This window comes from Sturnira hondurensis, unplaced genomic scaffold (genome assembly GCF_014824575.4).
Source record: "Sturnira hondurensis isolate 20B ecotype Veracruz unplaced genomic scaffold, ASM1482457v3 Scaffold0015056, whole genome shotgun sequence".
NCBI classification, from domain to species: Eukaryota; Metazoa; Chordata; class Mammalia; order Chiroptera; family Phyllostomidae; genus Sturnira; species Sturnira hondurensis.
Window position 1 is genome coordinate 2154234 of NW_028087687.1, and position 11477 is coordinate 2165710.

General features: G+C 40.9%; 1 protein-coding gene across 4 annotated transcripts in view; it reads right to left on the minus strand.

Annotated features, from left to right (window-relative positions):
- The window catches only part of N4BP2 (NEDD4 binding protein 2), a 98977-nt gene extending 91080 nt beyond the window's left edge, over window positions 1–7897 (minus strand). For all 4 annotated transcript variants that reach the window (XM_037064298.1, XM_037064300.1, XM_037064296.1 and 1 more), the window contains exons 1-2: window positions 7825–7897; window positions 1342–1401 (exon numbers count right to left, since the gene is read on the minus strand). The gene's annotated coding sequence lies outside the window, so the exon portion shown is untranslated. The remainder of the gene's footprint in view (window positions 1–1341; window positions 1402–7824) is intronic.
- Between the last annotated feature and the right edge of the window lie 3580 nt (window positions 7898–11477).

Here is an 11477-nt window from a genome sequence, read left to right on the forward strand (position 1 = left end):
AGGGGAGTGAAGGGGGAATGGGACAAGTGTAATGGCCTAATCAATAAAATATATTTTTTAAAAAGAAAAAGACAGAAAAGGAAATCACAAAAGAAATCCTGAGAGATGAACTAAATTTAGTTACAACTACACAATCTGTTATCAACTCCGGGTCTCCTGGTAAAATACAATAGATTTACTGTATTTTTATAGCTTAAGAAACTAGGTGCAAAATATAGCTACTCTGTATCCCCAATATGACTGACTGATACTACACATACCACATACATCTTCTACTTGATCACTTCTTTCCTATCAACCACCACCCACCAAAAAGCCTCTACCCTCTCCTTCTTCTCTTTAAAATGTATAATTCTAATAGCTCAAATTCCTACACTGGAAAAACTGTTCAGAAACTTGGTTTTCCCAACATACCCACAATTAATAATGATCAGGTGAATTTTTAACTCAGACTAAACAAACTCCTGGTATCTCCTATACAGTTTGTTTCTTAAAATAAAAGCAGTTTACATTTGTTGTTTCAACTCCCCACTGCCATCTGCCCCTACACCTACCAGTGTTTCTCTGGCTGTCCCTCTCAGTCTCCTGAGAAGCCTCCTGATTCCCTCCTTCTGCTTACTCTTTCGATGTCACTGTTCCCCTGGGTTCTGACCCTAACCTTCTGCTCCACCAGCTTGTACCAGGTCCATTCAAAACCTTGGCTTCAAGACCTCTAAATGTGACTCCAGCCAAGAATTCTCTACCAAACCCCAACAGAGTTAAACTGCCCGACAAACATATCCACTTGGATACTATACATAGGCACTTCAAGCCTGAGAGATCCAGCTTTAAATCCCGGAAGGATTCTCTATAGCTTTCAAGATCAAGTTCTAATTCCCTGGTAAAGCATAAGGACTTCTATGATCTAGCCCCTAAACTAACCCCAGCCCCCCTCTTCCTCTGCTTCCCCTCAGATACTCTCCGTTCCACTTGTATCTAATTATTTGTTTCCCCACACAAAGGAGGGCATTTCACCATCACTGTGCCTCACATATGTTCTGCCCAAGGTCATTCTACTCCCACCCACTCAACCCTTATTTTTTCACTCAACTAACTTCCCTACAGGAAAGTTTTCCATTATCCATTAGTAGGTTGTTTCTGACTTAGACACAGCTCCCGCTGCACCATAAATATGCCTCTATCTCAGCAAGTTTGCATTTAGTTGGACTACTAGCCTATAAGCATCCTATAAGCATAAGCAGCTCACAGATGTGTCTTGTTTAGCAAACAGCTCAATAAAATGTTGTTACATGCCAGCACAAACCAAAAAGCCATTTTAGTTTTTTAAAATATTGGACTTACCATTTCAGAACCTGGAATACTCAGGTCAACAACACAGAAGATCTCTTTCCCATAAAGTACCTATGAAAATAAAGTTATAATCAGAAGGCTGATTAAGAATTATAATGTGCGGCATTCTTTGTGTCTCCTCAGAACTCCTCCTTCTCCTCCTCTATCTCACTAGGTATATTTTTCTGCTAACAGACCTCTGGCCATATAAACGGGCACATCACATGACCTAGGCTGAACTAAGCACAGTACCTTGTGCCCTCAGCTACAGGAATTGGTCAAGGAATGAGCATGTGACCAAAACTATCCAGCACCACTGACAGGAGGCTGTAAGCAGATAAACCTGTGTTGCCAACGAATATGGTTGTACCATGTAAAGAAGCGTATGGGCAGTAGGAGAAATGACTCCAGTATGCAGAGACTGAAGTCATTTCTCCTACGGCCCATACTGGAGTCTATACATGCTGGAAGTACAGGAAGCAAGTACAGGAAGGATTTAATTATGGGCAAGTTTCCCCTTAACACCTTAAGGCAATCTCTAACCATACAGTTTGTTATACAGGGTGGGGCTAAAGTAGGTTTACAGTTGTGAGTACATGAAAGTTTATTCTTGTATTATTTACTTACTGTATTATTTTCCATACAAACAACTGCAAACCTACTTTTGCCCTACTCTGTATGCTTATTAAACCAGTAACTTTTCCCTCCACAGATTATCTCAAAGTATATCTGTTACTTGCAATCCAAGTCCTAGTAAACAGAAAAACTAAACAGATGGAAATTATATGTCAAAAGATATATTTCACTGAAGCTATCAAAGGACCGACCCAGTACGCCTTTCCTGACTTTGAAAACTTTCATCATCAAATACAATGTCTCTTTCCTTTCCCTATTAGGCAAAACTCCCAAACTATTATTTAATTGTTTTTAATATATTCTGTACAAATTACATCATTTTTCAAGACAATCAATTTACCTTTCTTTCACCCTAACAAGTACACAGTAAGATGACAAATTAGCAAGCAATTACAATATAACAGAAAAGAGAGTGGTAGGAAAACAACCTGAAGGCATGTGTTAACACAGCCCGGGGGTATCAAGGGGGCTTCCCCACAGAGGTACCACCTCAACCTAAAAGACAAGTATGAACTAACAAAACCAAAGGGAGGAAAGCAGAAACCAGGGGAGGCATTCCAGACAAGGGGAAGCTTTGGTACTCAGGCCTTGTTTAACGAATTTGTCATCTTAAGGGAGAAAGGCAAGTAACTGAATATGACTAATGCATTGAGGGCAAAGGTAGAAAGTAAAAAAGGAAGAGGTAAATAAGAAAGATCATAAAAATTCTACAAGCCAAGTGAAGTTCAGAATATTCCTGAAGGCAATGAAAAACCACACACACACACACACACACACACGTGTGTGTGTTTTTAGCAGGGGATTGACATGCTTGAATGTGTCAGACAAATTACTCTGGCTACAGTGGGAAAAATGAATGGGACAGCAAGACTGGAAAAGAGTAACCACTTAGGACACTATTGGAGCAATCCAGGTGAGAGATGATGCTAACAATGAAGTAGGATGGTAGCCTAGAGAATAAAGAGATAATAAGGAAAAAGAATCCAACAGGGTTCAGTGATCAAACAATATAAAAGGAAAAAAAACAAGACAGACTAGCCCATGTTTCTGCCAAGTTAGTATTAGCAGTGTCTACTATTTACTAAATTCTTAGCATGTATGCAGTATCTCATTTAACATTCCCCTAGAAAGAAGATGGAAAACAGGCAGTGTCATATTTTTTGTTTAGGATAAGAGAGGAAAGGTTGCTGACCACAGTTTCAAATGTGCCAAGTTTGAAGTGTATGTGGGAGCAGACAAATGGACATATCATAAGCATATATGATACATGTCCAGTTGTCAAGAAAAGAACTTTGGGTTGGAGATTAGAGAATTAACAGTAAGGAGACAGAAATATTCTTAAATGTAAAATACCTCCTTTATTTATGCCAATATTCATTTAATGTCTACATACTTACAGTGTTGGGATGAGTGTTAGGCAAAGGAAAAAAGAAAGACTCAGTGAAGCTCACAGTTACTAGAGGAAGGAGGTAGTTCAAGATGCGGGTTGATGGTTCAGAACAAGTCACTCCAAGATGTATTCCTGTGGGATGCAGGTTATTTTGAGCTAAAGGCCACGGAGACCCGGGGGTATAAGGGGATTAAATCATAATGGAAAACAAACATAGTAAAAATTATATTAAATAAATAAACATAAAGGCAACTGAGACCTTGTACCTTCAAGAGAAGCTTCTGCCCCCCTCCCTTAACTACCTAGAAGAATCTGAATTAGGGACCTTGCCCATGATAAGACATTTCTATCAGATATAACTTTGACGTATCTGTATGTCAAGGCAAAGTAATAAATACTGAACATTTGTCCTTCTTGTCACCCAGCAAATGACACTCTGAAGCAAGCAACTCTAAGGTACCTTACCTCATCCTTAGCTCAAAAAGTCACATATACCTTATTTTCCCTTTTTGTCTCTGAATCTCTCATATATGTGGGTTCCCAATGCACATGAAACTTCATTTTCTCTTGTTGATCTGTCTCACGCCAATTTGATCCTTCAATCAGCCAAAAGACCCAGGAGGGAAGGGGGTCTTCCCTTTCCCCACAATAGCAAGTAATGGAAATATATAAAAGGTTCAGAGGTGAGTGACTATCTTTACTGGGGAAAGAAAAGAAGACTAATAAATATCACTCAAACCTTGAAGTAGGTTAGGAGAGTTCAGGGGAAGGAAGGCAGGGAGAATAGTAGATACTCCAAACAGAAGAAACAACAAATTCAAGGGCAGAAAGGACTTTTTTTAACAAAACGATATCCTGCTTCAGAATAGAAATATTAAGCATTATTTATGTCAGTCTCCCAAACTAGTTCTTAAATCAAATGAATAGAGAGACTGTATAAAAATAGTTTTTTTTAAAAAAAGACACAGGGAGGAAATTCATCCTACTAAATACTACAGCATGTTATGAAACATAGTAGAATTAAGTAGTACAGCTACAAAATCCAATAAAAGATCAAAGAGCTATTATAGGAGTCCAGAAGTAGCCCTAACAACAATACATCTTATAATTTATATGTAATAAGATAGGCCTTCTAAACAAAGAAGATAAGAGAGAATTTTTAATGGCATTAAAATGATTTCACAGTAATCTGTAAAACAGGTTAAAGTGGTGTCACGCTTTATACTAAAATAAATTCTGGTTAAATTTTTTAAATGTTAGAAAAAACTAATTATCCCATTTGTGAACAATGAAAATTTCTTCATTTGGGAGTGTGAAGGACTGACAAATGAAAAGAATAATAATCAATGAACATTTTAAACTTCTGACAATAAGATAAGCAAAAAAAATAAAACAGCAAACTAGAGAAAAATACTTGCCAAAAAAAATTCCGTAACCATATGTTTAAGTCTTGTTCAAAGCTTTAAAAAACAGACCCAACAGATGATCAAAGGATATGAACAGACAATCCACATTTAGAAAACTACACTGTCCACCGTCGGGGAGGAAGGTTTACAGAAATCAGTACACCCAGAGCCACTGCGTGGGCAAGTGCAACACGTGGGGTTCCTTGGTCCAGTAATTCCACTGACTAATACTCATAAAAATCTAGCTGGCTTAGCTGGTTTATTTCCCCATGGAAATTAATGAAACGCTCTTTTAATTCTTGACATTATGTGAGTCTGGACAGCACAAATTGATTAACCTCAATCTAGACATCCTAATACAACGTTTCTGGTGGGCAGTTATGAGACTGTTCCAACAGCCTGCCAACCTTCCATCTCGCCATATTTTAAAGACTTTAGTACAGTGGATAGAAAGGCACTTAAAAGTAAATTCAATTAGCCAAAATTCAGAGTAATGTTAAAACCTATATATGGTTTTATATAAGCAAATTGAATTACTCATTGTAAAGTAAAAGGGGAAATGTCCAAGTGATCAATCAATACAGCAGTCTCCTCTTATCTAAGCAGGATGCACCGAAAGACCCCAGTAAATTCCTGAAACTGCAAATAGTACCAAACCCTATATATACTGTTTTTTTCTATGCATACATGCCTAAAAAGCTTAATTTATAAATCAGGCACAGTAGGAGATTAACAATAACTAAGAACAACATAGGATAATTATAACAATATAGTATAATAAAAGTTACAAGTATAGTCTCTCTCTGAAAACATCTTATTGTACTATATCCAACCTTCTTCCTGTGATGTGAGATAATACAAGGCCTATGTAATGAGATGAAGCAAGGTAATCAGAATAGCACACAATTTAAAACTTATGAATTGTTTATTTCTGGAATTTTCCAGTTAATATTTTTGAGCCACAGTTGACGTGGGTAATTGAAAATGAGGAAAGCAAAACTTCAAATAAGGGGGAGGGGCTACTGTACATAATATAAATGGTAGCCATTTTTATTATCATGGGGATGAGGGTGGTGAGGATGTAATGATGCCTGGCTTATTCATTGCCTGGCATAATATATATACTTTTTTAAATTCCATCTCTTCTTTAATTCCTAATATAAAATATATATAAAGGCATTTAACAACGATGTAAGATTCAATGCTTGACCTCACAAATTGAGACTCCTCCCCAAGACTTACAATGTGAATTCGCATATAAAAGAGTGGAAGGAAGAAAAACAAAGATGATGTAGCTATTATCTAACTCGTGTGGTTACTGTTTCCTTAACAAGACATGCATAACTATAAATAATCATGAAAATTTTTCAAAGAAAAATCCTCACTACTAAAAATGCACCTAAAATGTAAATATTTACTTAGCCTCTATTGTTATAAGATACTATGCCTACTTTAATAAAGAAAAAACATTCCTTTACCATAACTTAAATCTACTTTTTCTATGAAGTCCAGTAGCCCTGTCCTCCTTACTCTTCCCCTCAAAGCAACTAAAGCCAACAGGTACACAAACCGACATCCCTAAGAACTTCACGGTGATTTGTACTGGAGTTGGTTTTTTTGTACGCTAATAATCTTTCATGAACTAAATTGTAGCCTTCTTGTAGAAAAAAAGTAGCCATTACTTTCCTGTTCTTCCACCATCTCCATCACTGCAGCCCCCAGCCTAGCACAACCACTTAAATAATAAAGGCTCTAGCCTAAGAATAAAAAAGTATTCACTTCTGATATTTAAAAATGGACAACGTAAGAAAATTGGACCACACTGACTATCAAAACATGTTTACATTTCAAGCATGTACAGCTTCTTTAATTGAAAACTGAAGGAGAGTTAAAACGAGTTACAAAGAGAAGTGGTTGTTTAAGTGAAAAAAACAATGAATGAAATGGAATAAAAAGGCTGATGTTGGGGTAAAAAGATAACATGCTTAAAAGTGGGAGAAGAGAGGCAGCTGAACATCAATTGCGGCTTTGTGAGAGGCCAGCTTGATCTTCAGGATTCCCTTCTCTGAGCTCTACCAATCCCCACCTTTTCTGAGTTAACCAGTCTCCGGGCAAAAAGCTCTGCTTGATTGGCTTAAAGATGTCTAGTAGAAAAACCAGCCAATCCTGCCTTCAAGTCAGAACTGTGCTATGGAGACATTACAACCACTGCATGGCGAAATGTGTACAAACCTGTCCATGCCACAAATAACAGATCCTAGTTTTAAGGACTATTGCCAAAAAATTCTTTAAAAACAACACTGAGCGTGATCTGGCATCAACACGTTTTCTCATTACTCTAGCTCTCTTTCTGTGGGGAAGAAAGTATGTTAACCAAAAGAGAATAAGGAATGAGCTGCCCCCGGTCAGATGACTGACTTTATGAAAAAATGACTGATATTCAAATGGACATCTCAAAGAGAGTCCGGATGACGGTAGGGTTCAAGGAAGGTCCCAGGGAGGACCAAGACCACCGCGAGGGAGGCAGGTGAGGACCAGGGTCAAAGAGGCACAGACATCAGAGTCTCCCCGCAGTATTCAAAATCAAAACGTGTAACGGAGTGAGTAAATAAACAGCTTTGCTACGGCTACGTGCTTGGAAAGATGGGCCGAAGTTCCAGGAATGCGCTGCCTGGAAAACGCCAAAGGCGCCTGGAGGGACACGAGGGCCAGCCTTGGCGGGAACCGAAAAAGCCCCCGGTGGGGGGAGGGGTGTGTCTGGGGCCCGGAAACCTGCCAGGAACTGGGAGGCCGGGAAACAGCCGAGGCCCCCACCTTCGCCCGGGAACGGGCTGCACGCCAGGGCCCGCCTCTTGCCGACGCCTCACTTCCCTTCTGTCCCGGAGCCCGGGCCCGCGAGCCGGGCTGGAGGCAGCCGGTACCGGACTCCGCGTTTAGAACTTTGGATTTCGGTCGCAGTGCCGCCCATCCCTGTCTCGGGACCTCCGCTGCGGCTTGCCGCCCAGTTATCTCTAACACCCTCACCCGAGACCCACCGCTCCACCTTCCGCCCGCCGCCTTTACCTGCTCCAGGAGCTGGCAGAGGGCGCGGGCGCTGGGGCCGCGTCGTCGAGTGCGCAACGCGGGTCCACAGCCCGTTCCCGCCGCCCAATGCGCTTTCAGGCAGGGCGCTGGGCTGGTGAGCGGCGACGGTCGTGGGGGAGATGCGCGACAAGCGCCCGGCGGAGAGACACTGCCGCTCGCTGTCGGACCGGGGAAGAGCAGCCTCCCAGCAGCCAGCCCCGTGAGAGTGGGTGGGCGGCTGAATGGGGAGGGGTCTCGGGAACCAGGGAATGGCTGCCACGTAGCCCAGGTGGATCGCCACTCTTCCCCTCCCTCACAGCCGCCCGCATCCGCCGTGACCTCTGGTTAGTCCCAGGTTCCGCCGAGGCCCATGGGACCGCCCCCCCCCCCGCCCCGGGGCAGGCCTCCGCGACCCGGGCCCGCGGGCGCGCCCGCCTCCTTTGCTCCTTCTGGAGACCGAGTCCCGGCCTGGCGGGTTCTGCCACGTGGGACGTGTCCTCTCCTTCTCGGCAAAAAGATCGCCCGAAGGCCTGAGTAGTTCCCCCCTTCTGCTGTCGGGGGTCTTGAGGTGGGGCGGGTCACATGGAGGAGCAAGCCCTTTTCCACATGGATTTTCGAGGAAGGCAAGAGCCGTTTTGCACTGCTGAACAAGACAAAAAGGGGGCCGAAATACGTGTCGAAATAATTGGCGCGGTGCACCACACCAATTTCCAGCCCTTCGCGCGCTTTCCCAAGCCCCAAAAGCAAAACAGAAACACAAGGTCGTACTCGCTGGTGGAGGAGGGGAAAAAATGGGAGCCAGGGAGAGCCCGCCCCGCGCAGGCCTGGGTTATAAATTCGGAGGGACGGCAGGCCAAACCAGCCAGCCTCGGCGTTGCCTAAGTGGGCTGTCGACTCCGGGAGTGCAGAGCGACGGCGGTGGCGGCGGACGCGCGAACCCCGCCTCTGCGCCTGCGGAGCGGAGGGCGGAGGTTTCCGGGCGCGCGGCCCTGGGTCCCTCTGCACGCTAGGGCGACGGACACAGTACGGCCACCTTCCAGCCCGGAGACAAAGGGGCCTACCGCGGCCTCCGCTGGGTCGGAGGATGTCAGGTTCCAACTCGCGCTTCCAAAGTGCTGTCTAAACGCTCTGGCAGAAGCACAAAAATGTGTGCACATAAGCTTATAGAACCGCAGGCCCAGACCTTTGCCCCACATAGAGCTTCAGTTTTCGGAGCCAAGTAAAAACAAAGGTGTTCCCTTCTGTTTTGCGACCACTGTATTACCGGCTTGTCCCCAAGCCTCCATTTTTTTCTTCCTTCCTAAACTCGGCTTTTCCTTGGTTTGTTACTGCTGTGGTCTGACGTCAAATATTCAGTGTTTTCAGGTACACGAAATTTCAGACTTGCTTTGTGTTAGTGGTGGGTAGTGGTTTTGCTTATTTGTGTTTTCACCCTCCTCCCTCCCTTTTTAGTCACTTTTTACTCCATTTTCAGAGTTTTTTTCATGGAGAAATGAATAGCCTCCTGACAGTACTCCTTTGAATCTAAGAGACAAACTAGCTGTCGATGTTGTCATAGTAATTGCTTTAAACTGAGTAGAAATTTGGGAAAATCGCAAATGGATTTTTTCTTCATTTAGGTCTAATTGGAACATCTCATACTCAGTGGAAACAGTCTAGTTTGTTTTGTTTTGGTTTGTTTTGTTTTAGAAACCAGGAACATTTAAGCAGAGACCTCGAAGATAGTAAATTTTCTGATGAAATCGGTCACACAGAAAAATTCAAAGGAAAGGGTTTTTCTTTCTTTTGTGTTAATTTTTTTGTTTTTTTTAAAGATCCCCCTGAATCCTAATGTTAAGAAATTACAATGTGAACACCTTTGTGTTTTTTTTATTTTAAAACAGCAAAAATTTTACGGTACCCAGAATTTCAAGATGCAAATAGCTGTTGCTGAGAACTTAATATTGACTCTGCCTCTGAACAGCCATTAATAGAGACTAATAACAGTGATATATGCTACTTTACAAATAAAGAAACCTATAAGAGGTTCAGAAATAACGAAAGTCAAACCAGTGAATCATTAAGTAGTCATCAATAAAAAGTTGTTGTGCGTGCACCAGAGAGACAGTTTGCAAACCTGCAGCACTCAAGCCAAAACTTGGAATGAGGTTCAGAGATAGAATATAAAGCAGCTTGTATAGTGAGAAATCAGTAACTTTTTTCTTGATGGTGATTGGGTAAAATATAAGAATTTTCAGTGTTTGCGTCATATAACCTTGGGGAACAGTTCAAGTTTGTTTAGGATTTCCAAAAGCATAAGCAAGAAGTAACCAAGGTCAAGGCAGTCTTGAAAAAAGCTAAGCAAAGCCTTATCTGTGTGACTAAATTGCTTCTGTTTGCTCCGGGAATCTTCAGGATTACTCTCCGTTTGTTTTTTTATTTTAACAAACTCTCTTAATTATAAACTTCAAACAAATCTACGAAATTAATTTCAACTTTTTTCATATGAAATATATCCACAATGGCCATAAAAGCTAGCTTTAAATTCTTGATTTTCCTTTGTACATTGTTGAGGATCATCACACCTTAAGTCTGAACAATAAGACATAAAGTGTTCTTTACATTGGAAAATATATTTCAAGCCACCAAGACATCACCCAGGCTGAGTATTTTTTTGTCGTGCTTACTACATCAATAAAAGAAAAACATCAATACAATAAAGTTCTGAATCTCCAACTTAAATTAAGAACAAAGCAATCTTTTTACTCAACATTCATCATGCTAGCCTGACTTTGTAAATATTTTAAAAGATTTCCTCTTTCCTTATTGGTTTAAATTCTAAGCCAATAGGAAAAGTACAGTACATTTTTTAAAGGGTGAGACTCCAATCTGCATTAGGTTGAAACACAGGATAAATGGATTGTTTATCATGCTCATTCTCATTCAAGATCATGTAACTTTCGATTTCAAAGAAGAAATTTAAGAATCTTTGAATTATTGAATACCTTTATGGACTTAAATACCAAAGTGCTACTCCTGATCACACTTTGCTCTCTATAATTTTCCAATTGGTTATGTTACAATCGATTTTGTTTAAATATTTAATTCTCTAAAATGTCAGATAAATCAGAAGAATGGCAAAATATCTACTACTTAGTACTTTAAATAAGATGGACTCTGGCATTTCCTTAGGTGAAAGACTGGCCTTTAAGGTAATAATAAAGTTTACATTTTAGAAAGTGTCTTGGATTTGTATAAATAAAATGGCCAATGCATTATAAATAAATCTTCTATCTTTGCCTACAGCCATTTTTGGTCTATTTAATAGCTAAATTCTAAACATGCTTGCTTATGTTTAGAACATAAGTATGATTTATTCCAGAAATAACCTATACTTTGATTTTGACTCGGAGCACTCAGAAGACTAATTTTACTTACATATTTGTAATTTCTTTTATTAGCTCATCAATTCCTTGAAGACAGGTTCTGTTTCCCATTTAGCTTTGTATTCCTCACCGCCAAACTCAGAGCCTTGTAGAAAATAAACACTCCGTGAATATTTTCTGAGTGAAAGAATGAGTAAGTGTCACTCTATGACACAGTGTATGGGAAATCAAGAGAAAATCTGTCTCAGGATTCTTTCCTCCTCTATGTAATAGCAGATATATACTTGT